General features: G+C 46.0%; 1 pseudogene across 1 annotated transcript in view; it reads right to left on the bottom strand.

The window, feature by feature from the left end:
- The window catches only part of LOC146073716 (aldo-keto reductase family 1 member C2-like), a 42,778-nt pseudogene that overhangs the window by 2,792 nt on the left and 30,077 nt on the right, over nucleotides 1-9,909 (bottom strand). The window contains exons 2-6 of the transcript XR_014473299.1: nucleotides 4,110-4,309; nucleotides 3,107-3,274; nucleotides 1,778-1,894; nucleotides 1,576-1,653; nucleotides 233-355 (exon numbers count right to left, since the gene is read on the bottom strand). The product of XR_014473299.1 is annotated as an aldo-keto reductase family 1 member C2-like (transcript). The remainder of the gene's footprint in view (nucleotides 1-232; nucleotides 356-1,575; nucleotides 1,654-1,777; nucleotides 1,895-3,106; nucleotides 3,275-4,109; nucleotides 4,310-9,909) is intronic.

The following is a 9,909-nucleotide window of genomic DNA, read 5'->3' on the forward strand; positions in this document are numbered from 1 at the left end:
TCAAATTGGCGTCACCAACAGGAACATAAGCTCTGAGTTCCCGCAGCTTTGGCTGATGTTTGTATCGGCAGTCATCTAAAATACTAGGTTGGTTTTGCCGTTTAAATGATTGCCACGTTGTTTGGGAACCGGGATTTCCATGGAATATTCCACCTAGTACTGAACTGTGATCTTTGGGTGGAATTATCCTTTAATATGGACACATGGGGGGGGGGGGGGGGTTAAGTGTTACCTGGTTGCAGACTGGCTTGTATCTCAGTCCCGGCATGGTAAGAATAAGTTCAATTTGTTTGTGGTTAAAGTTGGAGACCCCGATGGATTTCGTCAGTCCGGCATCTTTACAGTCCTCCATAGCCTGCGCAATAAGACATTAAGGGGGAAATGTATCAAATATTCTAACGAATGGCGAAATCACCCATAGCAACTATTTAGCCTCAACCTCCACTTACAAAATGATGATTTGAAGCTGATTGGTTGCTATGGGAGGGTACTCCTGCGCTTTTCTACTCTAAGGGGTTAATTTACTTAAATGGGAGTTGTTTGAAGATGAGGTGTTGCCCATAGCAACCAATCAGATTCTACTTCTTTTTTAGTTAGCACCTTCTAGAACATGGGTCTTCAAACTGTGGCCCTCCAGATGTTGTAGAACTACATGTCCCATCATGCCCTGACAGTTTTTGCATGCTCTTATAGGAAAAAAATGTGGCAATGCATGCTGGGACATGTAGTTTCACAACATCTGGAGGGCCACAGTTTGAAGACCCATGTTCTAGAAGATAATTGATAGAATCTGATTGGTTGCTATGGGCAACACCCCATCTTCAGTAGAACTCCCATTGTAATTAAGAGATGCTGTAACACCAGATATCTACAGATATCTATCCTGAGCCTCAGGGAGAGATAAAGTGGAAGGAGATAAAGTATCAACCATCCAACTATTTTACTGTCATTTTGCAAACAAAGCCTGTAACGTGGCAATTAGGAGCTGGTACTTTATCTCTCCACTTTATACCTCTCCAAGGCTTAGTACATATCTCACCCCTATTGCTAACACCCTACCTCTAACCCTCCCCGCCAGCATTCTGAACTCGTCAACACTTTATACGGTGACATTTCAGATGTCAACCGTTTCAGAATGTCGACAAGGTGTCTATCATCAGTTTGAATCATGTTGATGTTCTGATGCTGATATTGTGGTGTCAACCTGGTGATGTCAACATGGTAACTGTCGACCAACAGGGTTAAAAAAATTCCATGTCTCTTCTAGAGGAGATTTTGGGTCCCTAATCGGGTTGGGACAATTTGGTCTACAGCATTATGGTCGACAGTCATTAGGTCGACATGGGAAAAGGTCGATATGGTTCTAGGTCGAAAGGTCATTAGTTTGACAGGTCATTAGTTCGACAGGCCGTTAGTTCGACATTGTCTAGGTCGACAGTCAAAAGGTTGACATCCGGTTTTTCACTGTCCTAGACCCATGTAAACCTTTTCCCATGTCGACCTAATGGTGTCGACCTAATGACTGTCAACCATAATGCTGTAGACCAAATGACCACATCCCCCCTAATCCCGTACCTTCCATGTGTCTCTTATGTCTGTATTGTGATAAATCAGTTTTCCGTTGTCATCCGTTGGGAAGTGATCATCTCCGGGCTAAAAAGTTAAAGAAAAGATAACAACAAAAAATTTAAACTCTATGAAACCGCCTCAGGGCAGCCGAGAAAACGATGTCGCCACTGCCTGTACTGCAAGAACATGGCCACGTTTTCATGATTACCTTAAATTCAACTGGAGTGTGAACAAGGAAAAGATCCACATAGTCCAGTTCCGCAAACTTCAAAGACTTTTCAAGAGCCACGCGGACCTTCTCGGGGGTGTGGTAGTTGTTCCACAGCTGCGGCAGGAGGAGCAGAGATCAGATTAGGGATACACGCAGCGCTATTTCTCAGCAGGAACCTGCAGGAACTCAGGTCCTGAACCTCTAAGTAAATATGACATCATCATGAACTGGGTTCCCGAACCTGCTCTGGGCCAAAATCTACTTTCCATAAGATAAGTTTTATTTTAAAATCCCCCGTGGAGTGCCTTTGTTTCTAAATACAATACTGTATATACATCTCTCTCTCCCCGTATGTATGAAGAAGGGACCTACTGCGATCCCTCCATTCCCATAAGATGCTATAGGAAATGCAATGATGGCCGCACTGCATATCTGACAGGTTGGGATAATTTGGTCTACAGCATGATGGTCGACAGTCATTAGCTTGACACCATTAGGTCGACATGGGTCTAGGTTGAAAGGTCATTAGTTCGACAGGTCGTTAGTTCGACAGATCATTAGTTCGACAATGTCTAGTTCAACATTCAAAAGGTCGACATGGGGGTTTTTCACAGTTTTTTTTTTACCTTAATGTCAACACAGTCAACATGGACACAGTTTAAAGTGCACCGCATCCCCTCGCATCGCTCGCTGTGCTCGCCATGCGTCGGGCACGGTGCCTCGCTGCGCTTGGCACAATATTTTATTCTCCCACCACGCCCTAGTGGATGGTAGGGCATGAATTACCGCCTGTCGGCACATGTCGGCTCAAAAATTACTGAAAAACCCCATGTCGACCTTTTGACTGTCGACCTAGACACTGTCGAACTAATGACCTGTCGAACTAATGACCTTTCAACCTAGAACCATGTCGACCTTTTCCCATGTCGACCTAATGGTGTTAACCTAATGACTGTCGACCATCATGCTGTAGAACAAATGACCGTATCACATATCTGACTGGGAAGAGGGATCCCTTAGAACCCTCCCCAGAAGTGGCCACTGTGCAGCGTGGTCCGTCTGACCTCACATGCGCGGACTCTGGCAGGCGCCGTCACAGCAAATATGGCACGGCTAGTGTGTCTGTCTGTACATGTATACATGCGTCACCATAGGAAACAGCATACATAGCGCTGCGGTGTATTAAGTCACACCCGGAGCACTGCGCGCCATGTGTGCGCTTAGCCGCACTGACAACGAGCTGGCGCTGTCTGAATAATTATTTCTAAAGTGATAAGTGATGGCGGCAGTTGTGATGCCCATTATAAGCCCCTAGGTTACAGCCACCTTTGTAGTGTAGAACACGTCCTCTCTTGTCACCGTCCCATCTGCGATCTTGGCTTTTAAGGCGCGGCCCACCTCAGCCTCATTGGCGTAATTTAACGCAGAGTCAATAAGACGATACCCGACTTCCAGGCCGACTTTCATGGCCTCTTCCACCCGAGCCTTGGGATTCTGGGAATATCACAATAGTAAAAGACACAAGAGGTATGATGTCTGACAATGTGACCGGGGGAGGTCGCATGACCAGTGGTAGTTAGAGGCGAGCGCCAGTTGGCGAGATATTTCTATATAACATTAGTAACAATATATTTGGAAATTTTGCAGGTACTGATACTAACATTGCTGCCTGCTATACGGAGTTTCTTGTTTGCAGCTATATAATCGCTGTGATATTTATTTCCTTCTCACACAGCACAGACAGTATACATGATTAATGTGATGGCTATGCAATAAATTCCAAATGCAATTTGACCTTGTGTGAATTCATCCCTAAGCATATTACTATGTTTTCAGTGTATTAGAAGTTATTTTATTGTGAACACTGCAACTTGTAGGCAATACCTATATTTATTGGAATCACTGTTTTCCGTTCTATTATAGCATAAACCAAATCAGTATGGACACCAGATGGACAGACTAACCCTAAATCACAGATAGAAAGATCCTGTGTGATCATGTGCTGCTGTCTCTCTCTCCTGCACAGCATACAATGTGACATTCACAGTAATTATATATCTGGGGTATTGCACAATATTTCTCTTGCGTTAGGTTGGCCTACTGTTATGTGCTCCCCATTGCGTTTCTGTAACGCCACACACTATTGTGTATTGCTTTAGCCTGGTCTTCTAACAGTGTGCTGATCCCGCCTCCTTGTGTGTTAGCCCCACCCACTGTTTTTGGTCCTACCTACATGAAGCCACTTCTAAAAGCTTATATATTGACATTTTTCATTCCCAATCTGCCCTGGCCCCGGCCATAGAAGGTTACAGCAGAAGGAAGAACCTACCTCAGGGGCGAAAGTGCCCAATCCAACCACAGGTATTGTGTTACCGTCATTCAGTAGGACGCGGGTATCCGGAGTCAGTGCCATGGTCGCTGCCAGCTGCTGAAGGTGGTCCTAAAGTTCCAGGTGATGCCTGTGACTACTTCCAGGGGTGCACAGTGACTCTCCCTAATCACAGGCTCCAGCCACCGGCTTCCAGATACCTAGAGGAGCCCAGAAATAATCAGCATTCTGCATACAGGATAATGATACATTATCTTCCCTATCTATATGCACAGAATGCGGTCCCACAACTTACTGAGATAACTCCAGAGTCTGCAGCTAGAAGACAGGATTACATATATAAGTGCAATGACCCAGGTATATAGCTTCTTTGGGGGGCGGGGCTCAATGTGACAGGTCAAAGAGCAATATCCTACACCTCCCCTCCCCCAACATGTATATAACGGTGAACTATATACTGTAACGACTCCATATATGTCCGGGATAAAGTCCAAATATATAGCACTGTATAACTGCTCAAAGGAAAACCTTAATATAGAAATATTCAATATATACAGTATAACAATGAGATAAAAGAAAAGATCTGCTTATTGATAGCATAAGGAAGGTTCTGATGAGTAGGGGCAAGAATTATATTGGCGTTGTAATTGGTAACTTTGTTTCGGAGCTATGTGGCAAAACGCCCATCTGCCATGTACAATGCCTCACCATTGTGCTCTGGAATAATAACAGTTGGTGAACTCTTGGAATGTGACCTGCTGGGTTTTCTGGAAACTGTGACAGTTATTTGCAGCCACCCACTAAGCAGGGACCCTGGTGAAAAAGGGTTAAAATGTTCCACACAGCAAATCTTTGCCCATTTAAAACTGGGCACATAAGCTAGTAATAGAAAATGGCAATTACCTGCAGCTGCTGCTTTCTCCCATACTGTATATGTTTTGTCTGATATATTAACGTCTCCGGTTTTTCTGATGTCGGCTTTGGGAACAGTGCGCTCCTGTGTGAGCGGTGCAGTGTGAAGGTAAAAAGTATATATTTGGCAGCTATTAAGAGGGCGGTGACGCGTTTCACCTCCTAGCAAGACTTTTTCAAGACTACCCTGGAGCTAGGGTGTTTTGGTTTAAATAGGTTGAATTTCTAGAGAGATCCACCCTCTTATCACTTTGATATTCCAAACGTACTGTATACAGTAGCAAAACAAAAAAAAATGGTAAAAATACAAATATGTTAAATTAATTTCTTCTTATAAGTGAGCCTCCAATTATTTTAAACATTTAGTTATTTACAGTTATTTATATAGCGCACACATATTCCGCAGCGCTGCACAGAGAATATTTAAACATTCACATCAGTCCCTGCCCCAGTGGAGCTTACAATCTATATTCCCTACCACATGTACACGCACACACAGACATTCTAGGGTTAATTTGTTGGGAGCTAATTAGCCTACCAGTATATGTTTGGAGAGTGGGAGGAAACTGGAGTACCCGGAGTAAACCCACGCAAGTACGGGGAGAATATACAAACTCTGCACAGTTAGGGCCATGGTGGGAATCGAACCCATGACCTCAGCACTGTTAGGAAGTAATGCTAACCATTACACCGTCCATACTGCCCTAGTTACGCCCACAAAAGAACTTTAGGGTTAATTGTTATATTTTTTACATACTGTTTTAACTCACTGCACCTGTGATCGTGTTATTTAAGCCCCGCCCCCTCACCATGGACCCGCAATTTGGGGCTATGAATAGAAAGCGGGAGACTTGCCCTCCTTCCTTGGGGGGCCGTGAGGCGGACCTGATTTTCGGGAGGCTCCTGGCCATTGAGGGAGGGTAGGTAAGCCAGCTGTAGCGGGACCTTTTAGGAGCTCTGGGCTGCACTATGGGCAGTTACAGCACCAGTGTGCACCAAAAGTTAATGTTCCCCCTTTATTTGGAGAGTTGGGGCCAAATGTAATAGGGTGTGAGAATCATAAAGTGAGAGATTTTGGCAGAGTTTTCCAGCGACCTGTGTAAAATGTTGCCCAAATCCAGCGGCGTAGCTACGTTTTGGGCGCACCCCCCCCCCCCCCCCCCCCCCGCCGCCCATGCAAACCCCCCCAATCCCCCGCAGCCTTACCTTTCGCGCTGGTCCCGGCGGCTCCATTCTTCTGCTGAGGACCACCACAAAATGGCCGCCCCCATACAGCAGACAGTTTCAGAGAACTGTGTGCTATATGGGGGCGGCCATTTTGTGGTGGTCCTCGGCAGAAGAACGGAGCCACCGGGAGCAGCGAAATAGGTAAGTCTGCGGGGGATTGGGGGGAGGTGTAACTATAGCACCGCGGTGGCGGGGGCTGCGGTGCTATAGTTACGCCGCTGCCCAAATCAGTATGTGTAGTACGTGTGTGTGTGTGGGGGGGGGGGGTGTCTCATTTTGGAATCAAAGCCTTGCTAAGTTGCTGGTCCCTTGAGTCAGGGCCCAAATTCACTTGGATTCTCGATGTTCAGGCTGGTTTAAATTAAGCTAAAATAGTGAAACCATTAAAAAAATGACCACTAGGTGTCGCTATTAGTTAAGAAAATATATGAAAACTTATCGAAGAAAGTAATAGGGTTATATAACTGCAGCCAGATGCTATAATCACTGAGATAACCCAAAATATTAATTAATGGGAAAAAAAGAGAAAAAAAACAGCCACAGATTTTTTTATCTATAAAATTAGAGGCGAGCTACTCGTATAATGTGCAGGGAGCTGTTGGTGTAATGTGTAAGGAGCGCTGCTGATATAATGTGCAGTGAGAGCTACTCGTATAATGTGCAGGGAGCTGCTGGTATAATGTGTAAGGAGCGCTGCTGGTATAATGTTCAGGTAGTGCTGCTAGTATAACGTGTAGGGAGAGCTACTGGTATAATGTGTAGGGAGAGCTGCTGGTATAATGTGTAGGGAGTTCTGCTGGTATAATGTACAGGAAGTGCTGCTGGTATAATGTGTAGGGAGAGCTACTGGTAAGGAGCGCTGCTGGTATAATGTGCAGGGAGAGCTACTCATATAATGTGCAGGGAGTACCGCTGGTATAATGTGCAGGGAGTTCCAATGGTATAATGTGCTGGGAGTGCTGCTGGTATAATGTGCAGGGAGTTCCAATGGTATAATTTGCTGGGAGTGCTGCTGGTATAATGTGCAGGGAGAGCTGCTGGTATAATGTGTAGGGAAAGCTGCTGGTATAATGTGGGGGTAGAGCTACTCGTATAATGTGCAGGGAGTGCCGCTGGTATAATGTGCAGGGAGAGCTACTGGTATACGGTGCAGGGAGAGCTACTGGTATAATGTGTAGGGAGCTGCTTGTGTAATGTGTAGTGAAAGCTGCTAGTAAAATGTGTAAGGAGAGCTGCTGATATAATGTGTAAGGAGAGCTGCTGATATAATGTGTGGGGAGAGCTACTTGTATAATGTGCATTGAGAGCTGCTGGTATAATGTGTAAGGAGCGCTGCTGGTATAATGTACAGGGAGTGCTGATGGTATAATGTGTAGGGAGAGCTGCTGGTGTAATGTCCAAGGAGCGCTGCTGGTATAATGTGTAGGGAGAGCTGCTGGTATAATGTGTAGGGAGAGCTGCTGGTATAATGTGTAGGGAGGGCTGCTGGTATAATGTGTAGGGAGATCTGCTGGTATAATGTGCAGGGAGAGCTGCTGGTATAATGTGTAGGGAGATCTGCTGGTATAATGTGTAGGGAGATCTGCTGGTATAATGTGCAGGGAGGGCTGCTGGTATAATGTGTAGGGAGAGCTGCTGGTATAATATGCAGGGAGTGCTGCTGGTATAATGTGTAGGGAGAGCTGCTGGTATAATGTGTAGGGAGAGCTGCTGGTATAATGTGTAGGGAGAGCTGCTGGTATAATGTGTAGGGAGATCTGCTGGTATAATGTGTAGGGAGATCTGCTGGTATAATGTATAGGGAGCGCTGCTGGTATAATGTATAGGGAGAGCTGCTGGTATAATGTATAGGGAGAGCTGCTGGTATAATGTGCAGGGAGAGCTGCTGGTATAATGTGTAGGGAGAGCTGCTGGTATAATGTGTAGGGAGCGCTGCTGGTATAATGTGCAGGGAGAGCTGCTGGTATAATGTGTAGGGAGAGCTGCTGGTATAATGTGTAGGGAGCGCTGCTGGTATAATGTGTAGGGACAGCTGCTGATATAATGTGTAGGGACAGCTGCTGGTATAATGTGTAGGGAGAGCTGCTGGTATAATGTGTAGGGAGTGCTGCTGGTATAATGTATAGGGAGTGCTGCTGGTATAATGTATAGGGAGTGCTGCTGGTATAATGTGCAGGGAGAGCTGCTGGTATAATGTATAGGGAGCGCTGCTGGTATAATGTGTAGGGAGAGCTGCTGGTATAATATGCAGGGAGTGCTGCTAGTATAATGTGCAGGGAATGCTGCTGGTATAATGTGTAGGGAGAGCTGCTGGTATAATATGCAGGGAGTGCTGCTAGTATAATGTGCAGGGAGTGCTACTGGTATAATATGCAGGGAGAGCTGCTGGTATAATGTGTAGGGAGAGCTGCTGGTATAATGTGTAGGGAGAGCTGTGGAGTTACATGTGGGGAATGTATGTAAGCAGTAGGCGATGGAGTAGTATGAGTTTCTTTCCTAATATCAACAATCGGGTCCTATGATGTCTTGGTCCAGCTCATCCATGTTTTTCCACCTTTATTATTTTATTTTTGCTGGTTTATATATCCCATTGTATAGTTGGGGAGATTCAGATTGGTTCGCAAAAGCAAACTCCTTCTTTAATGGACAAAACCATGGTGCACTGCAGGTGGGCAGATGTAACACGAGCAGATAGTTAGATTTGAGGGAGTTATTTTGTTTCTGTGGAGAGTAAATACTGGCTGCTTTATTCTTACACTGCAATTTAGTTTTCAGTTTGAACACACACTCAACCCAAATGTAACTCTCTCTCTCTGCACCTGTTACATCTGCCCTCCTGCAGTGCAGCATGGTTTTGTCCATTAGAGAGAGCTTTTGCATTTTGTGAGCCAACCTGGCCCAGTTTTTACTATGATGCAATTCTCTTTTGATGAATACAATCCACTACTGACTATGTGGCGGCATCGCAGCTCCCATACAGAAGAGACTGAAGACAGGCCACAGTGCATCAGGTGAAAGGTGAGTGCAGTTATACTACATTCATTCATCACTTTCAGGACAAAAACACACAGGAATGGCTAAAGAATAGATTATTGACAGGAGATCATTTGTCTGATGACAAGGGACGACTACTCATAGGCCCTTATTCTGATCGGTGCGGCTGGATCTGATTATGCGGCCAGGACCGTGCGTGCGAAACCCCGCCTTCCATACGGATCGCCAACTCCGTCCGTATGCGGTAAGAAGCTGGCCGAACGGACCGCACGTGTATTTTTCACGGAATACGCCTCCTCCATCTAAGGGAACCTCCCCCATCATTCGATGGTCGCAGACCATCGAATGCAGGACCGAGTGCTCCACCAGCACCCGCAACCTCAGACCACGCGGACATTTTTCCGTGCAAAAGCAGGGATCTGGGCGGGCAGCTGACATCCGGCGATGTCATATGTCCGCCCCTACACGTGCGTCACGGCCGCATTACCATACGTACGCCCAGCGTTTGCATGGGAACGCCCATGAAACGCGGGGCATATGCATATGGTAATGAGCCCAAATAGCCCTTCACGCCCCTCTCCACCCCCTGTTCGGAGTGTTCACATTTCATGCGGGATTTGGCCGTACGCCCCGCTCGCACATGCGCAGAGACGCCTCTGCACATGCG

The sequence above is a fragment of the Crinia signifera genome, chromosome 4, assembly GCF_055691185.1.
Source record: "Crinia signifera chromosome 4, ASM5569118v1, whole genome shotgun sequence".
Lineage (NCBI taxonomy): Eukaryota > Metazoa > Chordata > Amphibia > Anura > Myobatrachidae > Crinia > Crinia signifera.